The sequence below is a fragment of the Falco rusticolus genome, chromosome 2 (genome assembly GCF_015220075.1).
Source record: "Falco rusticolus isolate bFalRus1 chromosome 2, bFalRus1.pri, whole genome shotgun sequence".
Lineage (NCBI taxonomy): Eukaryota > Metazoa > Chordata > Aves > Falconiformes > Falconidae > Falco > Falco rusticolus.
The window spans coordinates 36,306,104-36,329,343 of NC_051188.1; the positions used below are offsets into that span (position 1 = coordinate 36,306,104).

Genomic DNA, 23,240 nt, shown 5'->3' on the forward strand with positions numbered 1-23,240 from the left:
ACTCGTGCATAAGGTCAAAGTTGCTGGAAAAATAGCAAGGAAGTCTTACCACATCTCCCACACTGGAGTTACTTTTTATTGCTGTATACTCCATTAGCTTGGAAAGTTAAAAAAGAAAAATCTACCAAAGAGCTGAAAAGAAAATAAAGTGGACATCACACTATAGGAACCACCTCAGAAGTGATGTCATGTGTACTGACCACATCTCACTCTGTAAGACCTTGTAAGATCTCAGATCCTAATCTCAACCCACTTTTGCTTCCTCAAGTGACACCTAGAGAATAATCATTCTGTAGAATTTAGAAATAGAAGAAACTTGTATAGTCAAGTTGCTTTTTTCTCTGTCAGTGCAGAATTTTTCTTAGTAGTACATTTTAACTGATTTGCCACAGTAGCTAAATCACAAAGGTGCTTAAAATTTTCACAGATAAACCAATAAGATTTTTGCTTGAGTACAGCCAGAAACCCTACCAATAAAATTAGGAGAAGTGTTGACTTTCTACAAAGTAACTGGTGAAAAAAATACTTACTTTCCTGTCAGGAAAGAAGATCTTAGAAACTGCAAATGGTAAAAAAATATATTTATCTTCCAGTCGTCTGTTCACCATCCCATAGGACAGGGATGGTTCCAGCACACAAATGAACTGCAAGATACATGAAGAAGATATTAAAATCAGAAACCAATGTCAAAACAATTCTTCATTCACCTAATGAATAAAGGACTTGATTTCTCCCTTATAGGCTGTTAGAATAGAAAGTTACTTGTTTATCTCTAAAACCTCACCCATTCTGAAAAGAATATATAATGTAATGATTCGTGTTTACCTCACAATCAGTTTTCTTTTGTATTTTTCCAGGGGGTGCTGGGGTGGGTGGGGTGGGGGTGAGGGAAAAAACCAAATGAAACCCGAATCCAGACTTAGTAAATGTTTTTTTGTTGTTTTTCCCATGTTTCAGTATCCAGTGGAAGACATAGCAAATTGCTAACACACTGCTGGATCTGAATTCAGTCCAATGTAAATACTTCCATAAAATAGCAGATCACATCAGGACAAGGATTTATCTGTTCCAACATTCTTCCTTCACCAGACATGAATATGAGGAACAAACATGCCTAGAGTGATCCTTTCTCCTGGCACGCTCTTGCAGCAGTAAGAGTCTGAGGGACGTCCTGAGATGAAGGCTCCAGACTTCTGTGTTCAGTAGAGAAGATGGGCATGTCCTCAGTCTTTTTAAGAATCTAATTACACTTTTGGATTCTGCAACATCTTGTGGCAATGAGTTCCACAATTTAATTATAGGCATGATATGGCAAAGTACTTCCTTTGTTTATTTCAAAACTGCTGCATGAAACTCGTGTGAATGCTCTCTAGATTTTGCATTGTGAGAAATAATGAACAGTTAAATAGTTTACCATACATCTGCGATAAAAAGCAAATTATCATCCTTAAAACAAAGTTGAGCTAGCTGGTTTCTCATCAGGTTCACTTGGAACAGAATACATTGAAAAAATACATAAATATACAAAAACTGCACTTGTGTGAAAATCACAGCATCCTGAAAGGGGGGTGGGGAGAGAAATTATAGCAGTTTTTTGTTCACAGTTTGGTGGGTTTGGGGGTTTTGGGTTTGTTTGTTTTAGAGTGAGTAATGAAGCCTTGCTTTTAACCATTTGCACAAGCAGATTTTAAATTATTTACCTCTGGGAATGAATATTCTAAGATATATGCATTTTTAAATGGTATTCTGTTAATGTAAGAGTAGAACGATTCCTCAAAGTACAAAGTTCATAATGTATATTATTACAAATTCCTTTTGCAATCTGTGTACTGCCTTATTTGCTCCCTGATATTTAAGGGCACTTACTGAGGGAATGTAAGTGTTGTTACAGTGAGTGACATACCATATGGCAAGTAGGATCAGCTGCAGCTTTGTACACTGTTGTAATTTTTCCCCTTGTACTACAGTTTTACATGATGTAATGGTATGGGTTTTTTGCAATTGTTCAACATTCTACCATTTAAGACTGCCATACTATAAAATGTCATTTAGGGGGTTGCAGCTGAACCTGCTCACCGTACGTCTGCATTTATTTCACAGATGTCTATCACACTGTCATCCCACAGGTGCACTCAAACTTTAAAATTTTCCTGTGCCTCAGCTTCTAATGTAAGAAAAATGCATTATGCAAGATGAGGAAATGGCAGCCAAAAAAGTAAATGTTGCTAAATGTCACTTTACAATACAACATGGGCATGCAAATGCAACTAAGCTTATAGGGTGATAATATTTGCACTCCCAGTAAAACATGATGTACCAATGATAGTGTAAGGGCCATGTCCTGAAAAGTAAACACCCTCTCCACAGCAAAAGTAAGAAATATAAATGTGGGGAGGTACCATTAATATGGGGTAATTTTTTTTTTCCTGTGTGTTTACTCAATTGTCATCAATGAAAATTTTCTAAAACTGAATTCATCTGGAGGTTATTTTCTGTTTTAACTGGAACTACAGCTGGTTTAAGTGTAGTCCTATTGCTCCATTCTCAGAGGTTTAGAAAATAAGCAATGTGGAATGTATAGCTAAAAAAAAAGACATTAAATAATAATGTACCATTTAAGTGTAATGACATATTTAAGGAAAAAGTGGTTTCCTATGACTGTTCCTGCAGAGTTCATACAGCTAATAAAGAACGTTCTCTTCTCTGTTTCCTTCATTTCACTTTACTTTGCCTCTACATTTTCCTTTCCTTTTTTTACCTCAACATGCCATGATTTTTTTCTATGTGTAGGTCATCAGCAACGTTGTGATCTAAGATCCCATTTCAAGGTCAAACTCTACTGCATTTCTACGTGAATAAGCCATTTAATTCAGGCTGCTAACATACATAGCTACACTGTGAGGAAAACAATGAAAAAATAACTGAGAAAAAATTTGTCCAGCAGGAAGTGCCACTGGTCCTAACAAAATTAATTTCAAATCTCAGTTTGAGTTTTAGATCTCAATTAGAAAACAAGTTTTATTTATGCACCAATCATCTGTACAAGACAACTAACAAATCATAAAAAAACCTCCTCTGAATTCTAACAGTATTGTTAATAAAAATACTTTCTGTGTGCAACAATAAATATAGATTCACAACCAGTGTTATTTCTATGCTCCAATACGGCTTTTTGGTTTTGAGGTTTTGAATTAAAGACTGGGTAGATGTGAAAATAACAGAAGATAAATCAAAATGTAAAAGAAAGGACAAAATCAAAATACACCTATCCTTTTAATTAAATAAATCACCATAATTTCTTCATAATTTTGGAGTACATGTCAATATAGTTCAATACATATAATCCTATATTCTGAGATCATATTGGGTTTGGTGCCAGCACAGAGTTACAATAAAATTAGTGCCTTGTTGATTAGATATGGCTTAATGCTTCTGGTAAATTCTTCTTTGATCAATCATTCTGAAATTGTAACAAAACCCCATGGATTTGTTGTGGCCAAAATGATAGAAAACACTGATATTGCATTATAACTGCAGTTGAAGTTACTGTTTTATACTGAGGCCTTTACTACTTGCTTTACCTTGCTTATTTTTATCAGGACTGGAAGACAGGGTAGCCTGGTAACAAAAAGCACTGCAACAAGGAAAGTTAAAAACACTTCTCCCTCATTAATATGTGTATTTCATGTCTTATTTAATGTACATTAACTACTCATTGATCAGATATTTTCTGACCATACCTGGTTAATAACTCACAAGCAGCACTGAAATATGTGCTTAAAATACATATCTTTATTTTTCTTTGCAAATACCAAATATTATTATTATTTTTTTTCTTGGCAATAGAGAGGTTTCTCTAATTACCCACGATAAGTTCCATTGATTTCAAACAAACACCTAAGGCCTAATTTTTTTCCCACTTGGAACTCTGAAAGTCTGTTAAAGAAAAAAGGGTTTAGAGAAAACAGTCGTTAGTTACAGTTCTGTTAATTTTGTAGTTATTGTCGCTTCCTTTTTAAAAATTATTTTATATTCATTCCCTACTGAAGAATTTCCATTTAAATAAAGCAGATGTCAAGATTTATGACTTAAGATATTGGCACAAATATAATAGAAAGGTACTGAAAAGTATTGCAATTGAATAAGCTTGGGTAAAAATTGTACTTTCCTCCTAAAGATTTTATTTCCACTGGTGAGCTTGCTTGTTATTTATAAAGGAAACAGAAACAATTTCTCTTTACAAGCTTCACTCTCACATTTGTAATGCCAACTGCAGATACTGTCTCAGCTGAGACAGAACAGGGTAATTCTTTTTGTTCACTCTGATTCTGCGATTCAGTGAAACTTAGAGAAGTTGGGAAACAAGGAGAAAGAGAGCTATAGAACAAAAAAGTAAATGTGATTCTAAAGAAAACAAAGTCTTAAAAAGAAATTGGTGACAGCAGGCTGCTGAAAAAGCAAATATACTGTGATATGCCAGAAAACTTCAGAAAAATCATATTTTTAATTTTGTTTCAATGCTTTCAAAGTAAGGTTGTTCTTTTTATAGATGATCATTAACAAACAGTTCTCATAATGTTGCAATCCCTGCTGAAAAGAAATGATATCCAAAATATCTTTTTTCTTGTATTTTTCTATTAATGAGCAGTTTCTTAAATCTATATTTGCTCTTCATCCAGCTTTTAAATTATTTACTTTTACATGAGATTAGTATTTTCTTAGTATTCACTACACTGCCAAAAATATTTTGATGTTGACAAATTTTATTTTTATAGTTTGTATTTTGTAACAGAAAATAAGACAAACTATGGCAAGTCCAAACTATATATTTTTGGAATATATTTTACCAACTGAAATGACTGAGCTATAAAAATAACTGTTTTAGTGGGAAGACCAAATAGTTCTGCCATGTAGCCTTATAAAGTACAGAATATAATGGATATACATTTTGCACAGAAGTATTGCAAAAGCTGACAATAACCAGCAATAAAAAAAAAAAAAAATCAGTAACATAATATATTTATATCACAGCATGTAAGTAAGTGGTCAGGAGACATTTCACATAACTTTAGAGGTCTGAAAGACATCTGCATATTTACTAGTCACTTTTTTTTTTTATATTCAATGGAGATCAATAGGCACTAGAGATGGAATTTGTGTAACCAACTATAGATATCCACTTTAGGGTTATATGAATCACAAATAAGGGTGTGTTTCTCTCCACTAATAAAAAAAAAGCTGACAAAAATAGCTTAGTTGTAGGTTGTAAAGGTAAATTAAAAGAATCATCCCTCTTTACTATTTTCTTTACACTATATGGCTCAGATGACTAGTTTTCCACCACAATAAATTCAGATGGTGGATTATTTACAGGCATTATAATTTAGAGTACATATTCCTTCTTGATGCAGCAATAGAAATCAAATTGTCCCATATGAACTTTGGCTACAGAGAAAATCTATGCTATGCAACACTTAATTACCAAGAAATATAAAGTCACAGTACCTGATGTCTCATTATGCAGTCATTCTCAACATCACTTTGAACCTATGTTTTATGGGAAAATTCATACAAGTGCCACCAGATTATAATATGACTTCCTGGTGATGCCAAGTGCTTTCGGAGTTACTTTTCTTTACATTTACAATAAAAGCTTCATTGTGTTAGGTAATATACAGAACTTGATACACAGCACGTCACATCCAGACATGGTCATTCAACAATTATCCATGAAAAATTACACTTGTCAAAGTATCAGGAAGTTTAGCAAGTTTAGAATGGGAAGTTTACGGAAGATTATCTTCCAACCACTATTATGATAAACACAATAAACAGTAACACTTAAACACAGACATAAACATTACTAAAAATATAGTGTCTTTTCTGACGAGCAGTGGGAAGAGTAAGGTAAATCAAGTAAAAGAGCAAAAGCAGAAATAAATCAGTAACCATGAAGAGCTGATACAAAACAGAATGGAAAAGGAATAGAATAAATTAATTCAAACAATGTAGTGGTGGATGTGGGGAAGACTTCTTTATATAAAAAATATTGCTAATGAGAAAACTAACTTGATCAAGTAGTTCAACACTTAACAGCAATGTATGACAAATAGTCTTACGGACTCATCTATGAAGTCATACTGTTTCCCTTTCAAAACTGTCTGGGGATCCTATGCAGTGAGATGATAGGCATGGCCAAAGAAAGTAAAAGCTTCTGCTCATATTTTTCAGCTACAGATGACTATCAATAAAATTTGGCGCTTGTAAGGAAAAAGTACTAAAAGGTACAAGAAAAAAGTAAAATATTTACCACTGATGTGACAAAACATAACAAAGATGACATCAAATCCCGGATGGGTTGGTTTGGGTTTTTTTGTGGGGTTTTTTTTTGTAGACTTGTATTATTTCAACACTAGTTAGAATTAAAAACCTGTTTAAAATTAAGAATTCCTTATAAAAAAAGGACAAATGTTTTTTATCATCTAGAATTCCTTTTCACAGCAGCTCTAATCATAAACAGGAAAGACATTCAAGCAAGCTGAAATACTAATAATTTAATGGTAACTTTTTATATTTTGTATCACAAAATAAAATAATTTAAACACTATCCCTTAAAGAGTACTTTGTTTCCTGTGTGTAGTTTCTCTTTAGTGATAGTATTTGTCAGTACACAATATTTCTGTGTAGGACTTCAAACATGCCTTATAAATTCTCATATTCAACTATCATGATTGATCTTGCCATTACCTTCAATTGTAGAAATCCCAGTAATTTAAACTCAAGTGTTTGCTGCTAGTTAAGCAAGTAAATTTGGTATTCCTCTGAAAATATCAAGCTATTACAATTTTATCTTTCTAAAAAGAGCTACTTATTTGCTGTGAAAAGATTAAGGAACCTGCTACTCTATCTGTAACAGTATATAAATTCTACAGCAAAGAAACTTAACAAAGCTTGGAAAATTGGCTGTTTGCTCAAACAGATGAGTGAACCATTAAAATGGCTCATAGAAACTCCAGGGGGTCAAATTCTCTTTTGGTTATATATTGTTTCAACACGTTCTGGAAAAATGCAGAGCACCTCTCTCTCAGGGCTTGAGTTGGGAAAATGCATAAATAAATGTTTTCTATAGCACTCTTCATCTCAGGAAATGTGCATAACTCAAAATTAATTAAAAAAGATATGCCACAGAAAAGGATTACTAGATTAAATATTTTATAGATTCAGAAGCTCAAACAGAAGAAAATATAACAGAATTCTCTAATATGGATTCTTTAATACACTTTCTGAAAGATGTATTCTTCATCTTTCCATAGAATGTAGAGTACAAAATATTTTGGAATAGAGTATGGTTCTGCATCCAAGTGTCTAGGATGTTTGTCTGTGGGTTGAGAAGTCCCAGACAGTTCCAGACACAGTGTCTGTATCTCATATTCAGCACTAATTGGAGAATAACTGGAGACCACTTGTTTGTGAGTCAATTTACCCAGGCTGGTACTAGGGCATACTGTCATCTTCTCACTTCTTGACTGAGACTCTAAAAGGATTTTGCATGCCAAACTTCTTGCTTCTGGATCAAAACCCTAATCACAAGCAAGTTCAGCCCCAACCTTGGCATCACAGAATCAAAGAATGGTCAGGCTTAGAAGGGACCTCTGATCATCTAGGCCAACTCCTCTGCTAAAGCAGGTTCACCTACAGCAGGTTGTGCAGAATTGCGTCCAGGCAGGTTTTGAGTATCTCCAGAGAAGGAGACTCCACAACTTCTCTAGGCAGCCTGGTCCAGTGCTCTGTCACATTCAAAGTAAAGATGTTTTTCCTCATACTCAAATGGAACTTCCTCTGTTTCAGTTTGTGCTCATTGCCTCTTGTTCTGTTGCTTGGCACTACTGAAAAGAGCCTGGCTCCATCTGATTGACACTCGCCCTTACGATATTTGCATGCATTGGGAAGATCCGCCCTCGCTTTTCTCTCTCCCAGGCTAAACAGGCCCAGCTCTCTCAGCCTTTTCTCAGAGATGCTCCAGTCCCCTAATAATCTTCATAGCCCTCTGCTGGACACTCTCCAGTAGTTCCCTGTTTCTCTTGAACTGAGGAACCCAGAACTGGACAGGCACTCCAGATGCAGCCTCACCAGAGTAGAGTAAAGGGGGAGGAGAATCTCCATCCACCTGCTGGCCGTGCACCTCCTAATGCAGCCCAGGATCCCACTGGCCTTCTTGGCCACCAGGGCAAACTGCTGGCTCATGGGGAATTTGATGTCCACCTGAATTGCCAGGTCCTTCTCTGCAGAGCTGCCTTCCAGCAGGTCATCCCCCAGCCTGTGCTGGTGCATGGCGTTGTTCTTCCCTGTGTACAGGACCTTACACTTGCCTTTAGTTAAACCTGAGGTTCCCCTCTGCCCAGCTCTCCAGCCTAAGTTGAACAGGACTGGACCCAGTACTGACTCCCAGGGAACACCACTACCTACAGGCCTCCATCTAGACTTTGTGCCACTGATCACAACCCTCTGAGCTCTGCCATTCAGCCAGGTCTCTGTCCACCTCACTATCCACGCATCTAACCCACACTGCCTGAGCTTACCTGTGAGGGTGTTAGGGGAGACAGTGTCAAAAGCTCTGCTGAAGTCAAGGTAGACAACACCCACTGCTTTCCCCTCATCTACCCAACCAGTTATTCCATCATAGAAGGCTGTATGTGTATCAATACATTCATTGCTGATGCCCAGAATATACACATCTCCAGCTACTCAAAGAACCTGAGAAGCAGCTTTGCAGGGATTTAAAGAATTGTGAATATGGACTAAGGTACCTACATATCACTGAATGCATTTAAATCTCCTCACCCTTTTTGCTGTCTAGCTTCTTTCTGCTCTCCCCAAGCAGACCATTGTTTCCAGCTGGTAATCTGTGAAAGAAAAGATCTGGGCAGGAACTCAATGAGAAAAACTAACGGAAAAATGCACAGCAAAATCAACAGACCGTCAGCCTGCTTTAATTAGTTATCTTCTTACTGTAATTTAGTCTGATGTGCAAAAAGTAACTGTAAAAGCATTACTTCTTTATATATCTAAATACTAACAAAAATATAATTAAAAAATCTTTCAGTGACTTTCTATTATGTCTCATAATTGAAGTAATGGTTACTCTGCAATGCATCTACTGTGCTAGTACACATTAAGCAAACATTAGCAAAACCAGAGAAATTTCAATGGAATGGAACAGTGTTATACCCTGATTATTTTTTTTTTCTGCTGTGCATCTTTCAGCCCAATAACAGCATTGAATTTATTTCAAATTCTCACTGGCCCTGAAAGATGTCGAGAATTTTCCAGCCTGGTGAAAATCTCACACCATTTTATCCCCCGGCACCATACCTCAGCAGCCTTGCCCTCAATTTTTGTGACCCACTGCTGCATGAGGAAAACTCCAAACACCTCAAAAAAATCCTACTGTTGATCTCAAGTACATCTCTTCAGTACACCAGCTTCTGCTCATGCATTTCACCTACAGGGGCAACTTTTTTATGATGGAGCTTCTTTCCCAGCATAAGTCTTCTCCAACTTACTCCCCATAGCCTGGGAACACATCAGCCAAAATGTTTTGGATGCACCAGCTGCTTCCATGTGTATCATTAACTCCATCTCACCCCTGCTGGTACTCCTTCTGTATTCTGTGTAATTATCATGTAACGATCATTTGTTCCCTTCCTCCTTCCCATTTTTCCTCCACCTGATAACAATAAATGTCCATTAGTAGTGCTGAAATTACCTTTAGATAAAGGTGTCTTTTTTATTAAACAAGCTTCAGTTGGAGCAGACTCCTAAGCATGTGTCTAACTTCATCCATTGAAACTGACTCCTTAGATTCATGGGATTATTAATAAAATAAGCAAAATATTAATTTTTTTTAAAAAATAATTTAAAATTATATTAATTACTATTTAAGAATGGTTGGTCAGCTTGTACCCAAAAAGCACCAACCATACAATATGAACTGCACTAATAGAATAACATATACCTGTCTGGGGGGGACTGTTGTAGTCTCTCCCTTCCACATTGCCCTTCCAGCTAACAAATACTACTACTGTACTACTCTAAGATGTTTTGCTTACAGAAATATTTCATATACTTAGCATTAGCAGCTTCTTATTCTTTACTTCTCTCATGTCCCTTGAGAAAAAAAGGGTGCAGAGAAGAGCACTGAAGAGCATTTGTTAAAGAAATAGTTTCCAACATCTTTCCAGTGTGTTTTACACTAAGGAAAGTCAGGGTAGTGAAATAATAGCTGCTCTTTTGTCTCCAGAGATAAAAGAGCAAAGGGAAAATATTATTTATTTATATATATTTAATTTTTTCCCATGTATTTATCTATGTCTTTACTTATTTATTTTCAGCCTTTGAAACAGCATATAGAAAAACTATTGAAATTAGAAGACTGGAGAGGTGATTCTCTGCCCTCTAACTTGAAGGAGTCAACAGATTTCTGAAAACAGAGTTAAGCCCCCCAAGTGCAGGCACATGGGTACTTACTATCATGCTGTTTAGAGAACACTGAGGAAAAGATATTTGGAGGTGGGGGGCAGCGGCTGATTTAGCTTTTACCTTCTATGACAACATTTACAGAAAAGATTTTAAGTAAAGAACAAAACTTAGGTGTGACTAGCACTCATGAAAATTTCTCCAGAAAATTTCATGGTAAAAATTCCCAATATTTTTGTTAGACATAAATGTAAAGCTTCATTGTGGTGGGCTGACCTTGACTGGCTGCTAGGTGCCCACCAGCCGCTCTCCCACTTCCCCTCCTCAGCAGAATGGGGGAGAAAATAAGATGAAAAAGCTTGTGGGTTGAGATGAAGACAAGAAGGTCATTCACTAATTGCCATCACAGACAAAACAGACTTCACTTGGGGAAGATTAATTTAATTGACTCCAAATCAAAAATAAAGTAGTATAATCAGAAACAAAACCAAAAATATATCTCTTTCCATCCACCCCCCTTTTTTCTCTGGCTCAACTTCACTGCTTTGTTCCTGACTCCCCTACCTCCTCCCCACACTGAGCAGTGCAGGAGGATGGGGCTGGGGGCTGGGGTCAGGCTGCAGCAGCTCCTCCTTGCTGCTCCTTCCTCCTCACACTATTCCCCTGCTCCAGCGTGGGCTGCCCACGGGTCACAGCCTCCCTCGGGCACCCACCTGCTCCGGCGTGGGGCCTCCAGGGGCTGCCGGTGGGGATCTGCTCCTCCGTGGGCCTCCCCGGGCTGAGGGGGACAGCCTGCCTCAGCGTGGGCTTCACCGCGGGCTGGGGGGAACCTCTGCTCCGGGCCTGGAGCCTCCTGCCTGCCATGGCGGCTGCGCGGATGGGCCTCTCACGTGCTCTCACCCCTTTCGCATAGATGCTGTGGAACATGTTTTACCCTTAAACTTGTTTTCCCTGAGACAGCAGCCTGGTGGCCAGGGCCGTGCCCTGCAGTGGGTGGGCCGGAGCCGGCTGGAACCAGCCGTGCCCGGCCTGAGGCACCCCCAGCCGCCTCATAGAGGCCCCTCAGCCCTCGCTGCCAGCACCCCAGCACCCGGTACATTAATTCATACAGAAAACAATTATGTTTTCATTTGGTTTAGTTATAACAGAAAGCAAATAAATCTTGAGAGTAGCTTTCTTCTGCTGTATGCTGTGATCATGAAATCTAATCAATTTAATTAAAATAGACATTTTCTCACAAATTCTATCGATTTGGATGAACTCCCATTTCTCTGTGAAATACTTTTCTTATTAAAACATATCAACCAGCCAATTATTAATAATGTTTTATGCCAACCTCAGCAGGCTAACTAAGCTTCTTTAATAACAGAAAAGGTTTAGAAAACAATCTGCCACAGAAATTTTTAAATTCAAATGAACCCCCAAAATTTCATGTGAATTTTAATATTTAAATGCAATCAACGAAGACGCTTAGCAACTTCAGTCTCTCCCATAGCATACTCAGCGATTAAATCCTACCTCACACATGACATTATGTGTGAAAGTAGATAAGCACATTTCCTCCACTGTTCAGAGAGCTGAGTGGTCAGATGCCTGTTTTGATGATTTTGCTAGTGGAAGGCAAAAATGAGAAATGCCTTGGACTTGGGGTTCTGGAGGTAACAGTAAGTGGGCTTTTTGTGCAAAAGTGTTTCCCGCCATGTCCCCTGTCACAGTAAATGACATCCTTACGCACACAGCTTGAAGAGGCAGATGGAGAACTGGGTCCTGCCTCTGTGTAAGTGAACTCCTTTAAGGAAGAGGGTGAGTGGTTCTTTGCCTTTTAAAAAATAAAGACAAAATAACAGCAGTACAGAATTAATAATGATCACTTTCAGAATACCTTACAGCTTCAAAGCGCTATGAAACCATCAAGTAATTAATGTTTACTTAGTGAAATTAACATAATTCAATATGCAAAGGCGCTGAAACAACAGAAGAGTTTTAAAATGCACAAGCCAAATCCCAGTGCCCACCTGAGAAGCTGCGCAACTTTGTAGTAAGGCTCTACACAATCCTTGATGTGCCATGTATGTGCAGTGTCCAATGGCATCAGAATAGATCAGCAGAATAAATAATTTGGAAAACAATGAAGACTCAAAGAGATGCAGGATTTTAGAGGATTCTGCAAAGGATCAGAATCACATACCTTGATGTTCAAGCTACTCATGCTACTAATAGACAGGAAAGAATTGACCAGATAAAGGTGTTTTGGGTTGGTTTGGTTTTTTTTCTTGTAAACATTGTAAGATTTTTTTACTAATTGATTCTTACAGCTTATTCACAGTATGATTCTGCATTTTTCTCTACTTAGAAGTTCTATTGACTTAAACAGGAGTAGTGAGTGCACAAGGAATAGAGAATAAGGCCTTTGAAGTTCGGTATCATTATTTAGATTTCAGGCATGCCTGGAGAAAGCACTCTAGATTAATAAAATGCTTTGCTTCAATTAGCTGTGTGTCTCCTGCAACCCTCCCCAATTCCCTCTGCCCTTGTTTAACATACTCCCTTATCCCTTCGCATTATCCAGACAGGTGCTCTCTGCTACCACAGATTGCTGAAAGTTTCATGGAGGAGATACAGTGTAGGGAGGAGGGGGATGTATACTGGTTTCTTGGCTCTGATGCAGGAAAGGAGAATGTATGAGGCTGTACATGAATGTGATTTTTTTCCTTCCATGTATGGCAAACACATTTTCAAAATCTAGCAAGAAAATTTAAATCAAAGGAGTATTACTTCTAGCTGATTAGTTATGGGGAGAGGGAAGCCAATATAAAGGAAAAAATATGCATTATTTTGTATATATATATGTAAGAAAAATTTATTGTAGTGGAACCCAGATTTCTGCCATGATTTTCTCTGGTTTTCCACTGTAGTAAGCCCCTTCATTTTGGACTTCCTTGAAAGAGGCTTTGGAGCATAATGCAACGGCCACTGAAAACTGACGCATCCTGCAAAGTGGGGGCAGGAAATTATAAGTTTCACATTGAGTTCAATGGGAAAGTCATAAGGCCCTGCTCCTTTTCCCTTGGGGTATTTTTCCTATTTTATTGTCAGTACTATAATGGGCAATCAGTTCCTGAAATGGTGCCCTGCTGTCTAGATGAAGCATTTATAGTTTTTTTTAAGCAGCCCATTTGAACACTGAAGAATAAAAAAGTCAGTCCTTGTAAGTTCTGATTTTAGGGCCCTGATCCTGCACTGAACCGTGTGTTGGCAAACCTCCTGCCCACTTGGAATTCAGTGCAGTATCAAGGTCTTGATTTCTACATTTTCCACTGCAATTCCAACCTTTATTTATCACAGCTGGAAACAACATTACAAATAAAAATGCTTCTAAACCCCAAAGTGTCTGTCCCTTTAAAAAGTTACCTTTCCCAGATTTATATGCATATATTTATATAGTAATCCTCTGAATGGAGATACTGCTTCTAATGAATTAGGGGTTTACTATAAAAATATATAAATCATCACAGATGTTTTCATTCAGTAACACTTTTGTTGAGAAAAAAAAATATCTGTTCAAAGCTCAGAGGAAAGATGTCTTTTTGAGGGCCTAACATCACAAACCAGATCCAAGAAAGACCTTATGGGCCAAATCCCACATAAGATTTAGGCCTAAAATGAAACTAAGAGAATTTAGGGATCATTTAAGGTCAGTTTAAATTGGGATATAGAAGCCCAAACTTGACTACAGCCCAGATCATTATCTAGGTCATCTCTTTTCAGCAGTGCCTAATCCTTACAGTACCTAAATCTATAAAATGTCTTCCTCCATGGCTTAAAGTTTGCTGCTGCTTAATGTGGCCATACTTGTTCAGACCTGGCCACTGAAGATATATATCCATTGCCCGGATAAATTCCAGGTTAATCAGAAGTTAGCAAGTCAGTGACTTATCTGCTTCTCCGGAAAAGTCTGAAAATATTGCTATGTCTTTTTTCACATCTGCTTAATGCTCAGAACTCTTCTTCACAGAAGCTGGAGGCCCATTACTAGCCCTGAGCTAGCATTGTCCGTAACCTTAATGGTAGCCACAGGAAAGCATACGTTCCACCCACCTGTGTAGGTGGGACCTCTCTGAAGCAAGAGTCATGGTATTAGAAGAGATAGTAGGTTTATGAGTGAGTCTCTCCTAGCTGTTACGGCACTTCGTAGGAAAGGTAAATCTGATATTTTTTCAGGTCTTTATGCCCAGGACTATTGTCCTTCTAACCAAATGGCATAGGAAGTACATACCTCTTCTGAGATAGAGCAAGAATATAATTTCTGTCTCACTCCAAGGACAGTTGGGGAACCCTTTCTATGGTGACTTGGCTTTTCTGGATACAATGGCTTAGTTGGAAGAGCAAAGGCAAACATTTATCATCAGCTGTCCTCACCAGCTTGTTGCTCATGTCTCAGGAAGTCACAGAGCTTGGTGATGAAGGCCATTGCTGCATGGGGGAACAGGAGGCATGAATTGCTTCAAGATTTGAAAATCTACTTACTGGACAAATAGTTGAACTGCCCGCTTACAGTTCAGAAGACAGGAAGTGCAATTTATCATCACTTTTAAAACTCATTCCCTTTAGTGAATATTCCCCCAAGGTGTGTAGGCTCTCAAAATCAGCATCTCACTCTTTTCATCTGAATTCTTTCACATCAGAGCAAGAATTTATTCATGGGAACCAGCTACTTACTCTCAGCTGAGTGACATATATCTGAATTCACCATACCATTTTCATTCTTGGGCTCAATTAACCTTGTCTCACGTAAAATGAAAAAGAAGGATGATAGCATGAGCTATCATTTTTGCCAAGAAGACAGAAGACTTTTTTTTTTTAATACATTGAAAGACTGAGGACACGACTTCATAGACAGATGTAAAGAATCATATGGCAACCTATCCCAAATTTTAGCTGGCTAGCTGTAAGATGACTCCAGTTCCAAAGCTGGGTAGTAGTGTTAACATGGCACTAAGCCCAAGTTAACCAAGCATCAGGAGACTCCTGAGAAAATGAGAGCATTGGCAACTTTTCGATTTTGAAAGGCTTGAGACTGTGTTTTAGTCACTCCCTCAGCCTCAATGAATAGTTCTATTCAGTAGCAGGTGATTATCCTTAGGAGCAGGACCTATATGCACTCTGATAGAAAGCTAGTAGAGACACCCTACTGTGAGTGTTTTTTTGGCAAGCGTCACCAGAGACTTTGGCAGCCTCTCTTCCTCTAAAGTGCTACTGTGCTTTTGCATGGTTGCATTCTTCATGCAAACAAATATCAATGCCAACCCTAAGAACATGAAGAACTGATAATAATTATTGTTTTCACTGCTGGATAGCAAAGAACAACTGCAACATTGAGAAACATCATGCTTTCTGAGCATTTTTTTAGAAAGTGTATCTATTTCCTTTAGCTTAAGTAACAAATTCCAGTTATCTGACAATGTATTTGAATTTTGTTTTCTTTATATACATGTACATTTTGCAATGGATTACATTTTTTAATTAAGGCCCCATGTGGTTATCAGAATAGAGTAATTAGTAACTTCCTATAACAGCTTTATGTTCATGTTTGTGAAATAATGTATTAGACAATTTTAGAACAAAGTAAAATAAATTAAAATGTGGAATGTCTTAAAGATCACACAGTTTGAGTCCAAACAAAATGTTTCTTTTATTCTTTTACTTCATTCCATGTGTAACAATGTACTGTTAGCAGATATATGTTCATATAATTTCAAAGCTGAAAAATGTTAAATCGCTTGGATTGAAAATATCTCTTTACAGTATTTCTAATGCTCACTTAACCTGTCTTCCTCTGGACTACATTCTGAATTTTTAATTCTGGGAAGAAGGGCAAAACAAGGTCCACAAAAAAAACCCACTGTGATAAAGAGATGAAAGAGAAAGAAATGCAAATACAAAGAGACATAAAAGGGCAAATATTTTTAGAAACTGAATAGAAGCAACACATCATCTATTCATGATGTTAGCAGTGAAAATTATTTCCAACTTTTATAGCAATGGGCTATTGTTTGCATGAAACATAATACTCAGTCTAAAAAATCACTTAGGGCAGGTGTCTGCCTAACTTCTACTAGTGTTGACAGCTGTTGGGGTGGGAATAAGCAGAGTTTTATTGCTTGTCCACTTGTGTACAGGCTGCAGCTCTTTGCAACACATCCCCTTCACAAACCTTGCTGGCCAAAATCAGGGAACAATAAGACCTGTTCACAAGAGGGGAAATCCCCTATCTCTAAAAAAGATAAAATGTTCTTGGCAAGAGGACTCCAAAGGTTTCTGAGACACTGAAAATTTATGCTGGCCTGAAGGCTATGCTGTGCCAAGCAAGCACAATTTATTCTGCTTGTGAGGAATGCCACAGTGAGTATGCGGGAAGCAGCGAAGGTTCTGCTAGGCAAGGTGAAAGTTCCCATCTCCTAGAGTTCTGGGTTGTGATACAGGAACAGTTTAGACTGCCAACAACATGTGTGGTTAATGAGTAGCCTTGGTTCAAAAATCTCAGCAGCAAATGACTCATCTCATGCATCACAGTTACCTCCTAACCTCCTGATACTGGCTAGAAGCTAGACAGACCAGAGACCTATAGGTGAAAAATCTTATTATGAGCTCTGAATTATGCCATATTCTAAATGTACCAGGGCTGACAAGGCCATGTAGGTGGAAATTGTCACTCCTACTATACGCATCTTCATTACTGGAATTCCCACACTCATTCTTCTTGACTCCAAGCCTTTTGTTTACAAATGAAAAATAAGATCTCTAATTTGGTAATTAATTCTCAACCATGTATTTTTGACTATGTATTTTGTTACTTATAGTTGGCATACAGGGTTTTTCTGGTCAAAGAGCCAAGAGAAAAGAGATACGCAAATAATGACATAAAAACTAACCACTAGTTAATTTCTTGTGGCTGTCTCCAACATGTAACCAGCATATATATATAAAAATCACAGTTTTAAATTATTAGGGCCAGCAGCTGGAAAGCAAAGCAGGATACTGATTATTTCTATCAGTGGTTCCCTCATCATTGCTTTGACTCACGCACAGGGCCTGTAGTTTTTATTTGTCTTCAACAATCTACTGATCAAATATTTATCCTCTTAGTCCTCTTACCCTGATGGAGGAATTCCATTGGCATTTCCATGGGAGATTGCACTTCCTCAAAAGGAATCGAAGACCAAAGTTTTCACTATCTCAACAATGGGATGTTTGATCTTAAAACTTCCCATTTGTTAACACCTTTTCCCCCACAGTCTCTCCAAATACTTTTTCTCTCAGATAGTGTAAATTAAAAATGTCATCAAATTAAACTCAGTGTTGTTTTCTTCAAACTAATCTAAATTTGAATGTTGGTCTTTCTATTTCAACACTGTAGAATCTTTACATGTGCCTTTAAGTTTAGCAGTTACTAGTTAATCTATTGCAAGGCATCACCTCAGTCATAGCTAGTCTCACTTCCTCTGCAAGAATTCCATTCTTTTTCACATCAGCAGGAGCTTTGGAGGAGACACTATCTAAATATTGGCAAAAAACTTAGAAGTAAAAGGATAGAAATGAACCAGACCCAAAAAGCTTTTTTTCTGACAAGTCTCCCAAGACACCATGTCATCTGCTTCTCAGAAAAGGGAGCCCTACAAAATGTGCTAGTCTTAGAACAGAGGAATATTTTCAGCAGTTTGGAAGATTTCAATACAAACTAAAACTTCAAACTTACGAGTTCCTTGTACGAAGACATTATTATTTCTCTGTTTCTACTGTTTCTGCTGAAGTAATTTTACCTGATACACACTAGGGCTGTAATTGCCTTTTGAGGGAGCTGCTTCACGAGGGAGTGTTGTTCCCTGATAGACTATTACAGCCAGCTCTGACTTCTTTTTTTCACTCCCATCTGATTTAGCTCACAGTTTATTGCTCTCTAAGATAATGATACTGCACTTGACACAAGTATCTTCTATTCTCCTACAATACAGTCATCCAGGTAATCCATTTTTTCACATATCAAAATCTTCCATTGAACTGGTGATGCCTCCCAATGCTCTGGAGTTCATGACATTTATGCCAAGGTCATCAATGGAATAGCAATAAATTGCCATCGATGAGGTTTCTGGATCTTAGTATTTTTCCTTCTAACAAAAGTTTTTCTCTAAGGAATGAACCCTTGTTGGTTTTATTCACGAAGTATTTTCAGATGTTATCAGACAATGATCTGAATTGCAATAGAGATTGCCCTGAGGAAAAAAACCCTCCTCAGACATGCAAACAGGTGGCAGCTCTGATATGTCACTGCCTGGATGTCACTGAGATATCCTATTTCTTCAATTGTACCTGACACCAATTTAGCAGGTTAAGAAAGGAAGAAAAAAAATATTTTTTTTAAGAAAATATCCAAAACCAGTAGCATCCCATGAACAATACATGAAAATCTAATGATTTTAGAATAGCTGGATGGAAAACTTAGGGATTAGTAAGTATGTCTACACTAGGAAGCAGTATAGTACAACAGGGGTGAATTTGCAGGGCGAAACCATTAATCCAAGCCATCTGTCCCCTGCAGTATAAACATCTTAGATGGGGTACTTTAGAAAAGCTGAAGTCTTGTCCTATACTGAAATGCAGGGGGTGTGTTCCTATGGCATAATTCTTCACCTACCATCCCTGTAGAACATGCAAGGCATTAAAAGGCATTCTTCAGCCATCCTCTGAGTAATTACGAGGCTGGCAAAAATATAGGGCGAAAAATCTCCCTAGAAATACAGTGACTTACTGTGTACTGACTTTGACATGTAACGGGAGACACTGATGTACATCTATATCTAAGAACTCTCAATTTTTACCCAAGACATACCAGTTAAACCCACAACTCTTATGACATCTTGAAAAAAATTGTCTTTGGATTTGTGTTAGCTACTTATGTAAATTAGGAGAACAAACACATCTCTTTCTTTTCACAAATTCTTATATAAATTTGAATTTTTAATGTTTTTTATTTGACATCTTTCATATAATTACTATCTTGTTTAAATATCACTGTGCTATTGCCTGAGGTAAATGCAGTAGAAAATCACTATGTTCAATGTTACTGTCTTATAGTTTCATCCCCTCTGTCAAACTGAGAACTTTTTTTTAATTCTGCAGGGAAATTTTTATTTCATTTGCTTGTTCATTCTTAATGTGGATGAATAAGTTGCTGGTTATCTACTTACAGATACAGAAAATTTCCTGTGTCAGTTAGCCAAGCTTAAAATGGATCTATGCACTTGTCATTGTCACAGATAGTTTGGGGTTTTTTTCCCACTGCACAATAATAAAATGTAGAAAAAATGCACAGTAACTTTTGTTAAAAAATATTTAAATGATTGATAGTCAAATCAACTGCTGTTCATTCTAAATCACATTCTCAAACTTAATACAGACTAACTTTAGGAAAGAACTGAATCAAAGTTTTTCTCCAGAAGAGCTTGAAGTGAATTCAAAAGGTGAGTGTCAAGCAGGAATCCCACTTTCACATATAACAGCTGCAGAACAATACAGCACAGTGCTTGAAGTACGCAACAGAAGGGGGAACTGGGTACTGGCTTCCCTACCCAGTTTACATTAAGCTGCCATTAGGTAAAAAAAACTTACGGTGATGACAAGAGTATGGAAGGAGTATAGACTAGAATGAAAGTCTGACTCTTCTCTGCTCAGTGCAGTACTTTATGAAATAGGAGAAATGGTTTTATTCCAGATCTCCAGCTTCTGTGGCAATCACTAACCACCAAGATACTGTGTGGCAAAGCAGACTCCTAAATAAGGTTCAGCCACATCCAGGCAATTGTATCTCAGTTAGGTTCTCAAATTGGAAGGGAAAGGGTGTTTAGACACCTATTTTTATCGTTTCTAGTTAACTGATCTTGAAATCTCCCCGCTCAGTGCTCTGAAATTTGTATATTCCATTCTTAGGTGCCTGATCCAGCAAAATTCAGTTCCCAGGACACAGTGAATAACCTACACTGGCACACAAGGTTTCCATTGGAGCTCATCCTTAGGCTACAACTACCAATTTAGGTATCCACATGTGAAGGTTTTGTACCAATTACATTTGCAAATCTCTGATACCACTTAGGAGGTGACTAACATTTCCACTGGTAATATTCCCACTATAACTAAGCTATTGCCAGAGGCCATGCGTATTAACACTGAACTTTTGACAGCACTAAATTGGTAGGTGTCTAGATCATTAGATTCAAAATTCATAAAATAGACATTACTCATAGCAAAGCCTGAAACACATTCTGAGTATTTCAGCTATACTGGAATATCTACAAGAGCTTTGGCAGAACCTCAAATCAGTCAGATCTTTGAGATGGACCCATCTAGATCTTTTCCCTAGAGTGATCAAGGGAGAAGGAGAGTGAAAACACAGAAAATCCAGGCTTCAACAGTCTTTCAACTAGGAAAGTTGTCACTGCCTCCTCCTACTCCTCTCACCCTTGGCAATCCCCAGAACTTCCCTATCTCTCTGCTTGCCCAGATGCTCTCCAGGAATGTTCCAAACCCCCATAGAGAGGGAATCCACATGGCCCACTAATTTTGAAGCAATATAAACATAATTTTGAACAGTATACAAATAAATTAAACAAGAAAAAAAATCTCTGAATAATTTAGTTTTGAACCTTAGTAAGAAACTGATCTTTACAGCAGGCAAGTAAATGTCCCATTTTTTCCTGGCACTCTTATTGACCACCTCTGAGCACACCTCAAATGTGCTGGCAGCTTTGTATCCCAGGCCTATCAGCCCAACACACCCTTACACTAGACAGCAAGGTTAGCATCTAACTCTGCGACGCTGCAGCAGTAGTCGAAGGCTGCAGTACTAATTTGTAACACTACTGCTCTCTTAAGAATGATGCTCAGAAGCCCAGAGTGCCTAAAGAAAAACCGACATCATGGCTACAGAAATTATCTGAGACACAAATTAAGAAAAGCTCAGATTTCATCCTATATTCAAACTCATTTGGGTTTTTTGTTTGTTTGTTTTTTCAAATTTAGTACTGCCAACAACGTTTACAGGATTGATTTCATAAAGGGAGTTTGAAGTCATTGATTTCATATGGACATTATTTGATCTCATAGGAGCAATGAAAAAAAGGAAAGGATTCTATGCAGAAATGTTTATCCATTGGTATTCATCTCTTAAAGCTTTCTGTACTCTGTGATAACGTGACCTTTGTATTTTCTATTGACCACCAGACTTGTACTCAGTATAATACTGTATTTAAATATTAATGTATTAAAGTAGATAACTGTACCATATGTTACCTTTTTGTTCCATTTCTATCTTAACTTATACTAGACGGTTTAGATTAAAAAAAAATATGAAATATGTCCTTGAAAACTTGTAACTAGATCTTTATAAATATTACAAAAACAATAATTTTGCATCAGTATGGTGAACAAGTAGCAAAGTGCCTGAAGAATATAAATTGAATGTTCTCTAGAAGAATCGGTAAAGGTTAAAATTCATCATTTTAACTGATAGGCTTTCTTTGGGAAATAACTGATGCAGTGAATACAAAATACTATGATAATTTTGTGTTTCTTCTCAGTGTTGTTTTTTTTTTCTTGAAAAACAGCATCTCTTAAATAATAAAGCATATCTTTTTCCATTCATTCTAGAACTAAAATTTCCTTCAGTGCTTGTTTTCATACACAATTGATAGGTTTTTTCACTTTAAATAGAAACTTTTTATCTGAATAGAGTGAACACTTCTGTCCATTTCAAGAGATGCTGCAAGCCTATAGGAAATACACCGTGACATAGATTTTTTAGAAAAGGATTTAACCTATGTGGTATGAAGACCAGTTGCAAAATACCACATTTACTACCACAGTTTCCGTAGTGATTTCCAGACTGTAGCAGGCTGGAGGCTAAACTAGAAAAACAGGCATAAATACAATTTAATCTAGAATTAGTATTTAGGAGCACCTGTTCATCCCAGACACTGTACCAATGCCAGTAAGAGATACCTTTTCAAAGTCCTACCATCTACTAAGTGAAGTAGAAAGGCACTGCCATCTCCTATGGTTAGGAAATTGAATTACAGAGAAATTAAATGACTTTTTTTCCACAGTCAAATAGGAATACTGTCAGAAAAATGAACCCAGGTCCGTTGAGTTTCAGTCCAGATCATAAACTGGACTTCAGTATTCCATCAAGTAACTTTACCCTGTTTAATTGTTATTCAAACTGCAGATTAACCTCCTGTGCTGATGGCCTGAACCAGCTAACTTGCAAGTAAATCAGGTATCAATTCATGGGAGATGAGCTAATTCCAAGTAATATTATCTCTTTCTACCATGTCAATACTTCAGCCCACAAAAGACTCTCAGTACAATGTGCGTTGTTAATTTGGGGGTTGAATTGCTTTGCTGATTTAATACTTACTATATGATTAGACTGAGGTAAAACAGGGGCATACAGGGTCCACAGTTGTACTTAGCATTGCTGGCAATCTGACTATCACTGGTTTAAACATTTCCAAACTTTCTCCATGACATATTCATTGCCCACCCTGAGTATCAGGCATTCCATGATCCCCAAGAACAAGCTCTGTGGCAGACAGACCCAGTAGCTTGGCACATGACACCATTTTGGCAGGCTAAGAAAGGAGCTGCAGGTGCATGTACCTGAGTCCCATGTGCAGAAGCTGCACTGTAGCGCTGCAGGTTGGGGATGGATT

At 37.5% G+C, this 23,240-nt stretch overlaps 1 long non-coding RNA gene across 1 annotated transcript in view; it reads right to left on the reverse strand.

The window, feature by feature from the left end:
- Positions 1-536: 536 nt before the first annotated feature.
- LOC119143513 overlaps positions 537-23,240 on the reverse strand; it is a 40,361-nt gene continuing 17,657 nt past the window's right edge. Inside the window, exon 4 of the long non-coding RNA XR_005102735.1 lies at positions 537-644. This is a non-coding gene — a long non-coding RNA (uncharacterized LOC119143513). The remainder of the gene's footprint in view (positions 645-23,240) is intronic.